At 49.6% G+C, this 262-nt stretch overlaps 1 pseudogene; it reads right to left on the reverse strand.

Annotated features, from left to right (window-relative positions):
* LOC112062946 (uncharacterized) lies at positions 1-87 on the reverse strand (annotated as a pseudogene).
* Positions 88-262: the final 175 nt, after the last annotated feature.

Consider the following 262-nt stretch of genomic DNA (forward strand, 5'->3'; position numbering starts at 1 on the left):
TCAGTTACGATGAGGAGACGGTATGGATTTCTCACTCATTTTGTTCAGATTTCCAAGGAATGCATTTGTGGGACTCATCATCGATCCAAGCACATGCTCAAACGCTGTACATGCAAAGTTGCAGATTCCACCATGGGACAGCCAGTGAGCTGAATCATGTCAGCATACGCAAGTGGCCAGAGACGAGCCATGGGCAGGAAATGCAGCCAGTTATCAGGGAATCGAAGCTCGTGTTCCCCGAGAAAAGGCCAGAAGGTGAGGG

The sequence above is a fragment of the Physeter macrocephalus genome, unplaced genomic scaffold (genome assembly GCF_002837175.3).
Source record: "Physeter macrocephalus isolate SW-GA unplaced genomic scaffold, ASM283717v5 random_1991, whole genome shotgun sequence".
NCBI classification, from domain to species: Eukaryota; Metazoa; Chordata; class Mammalia; order Artiodactyla; family Physeteridae; genus Physeter; species Physeter macrocephalus.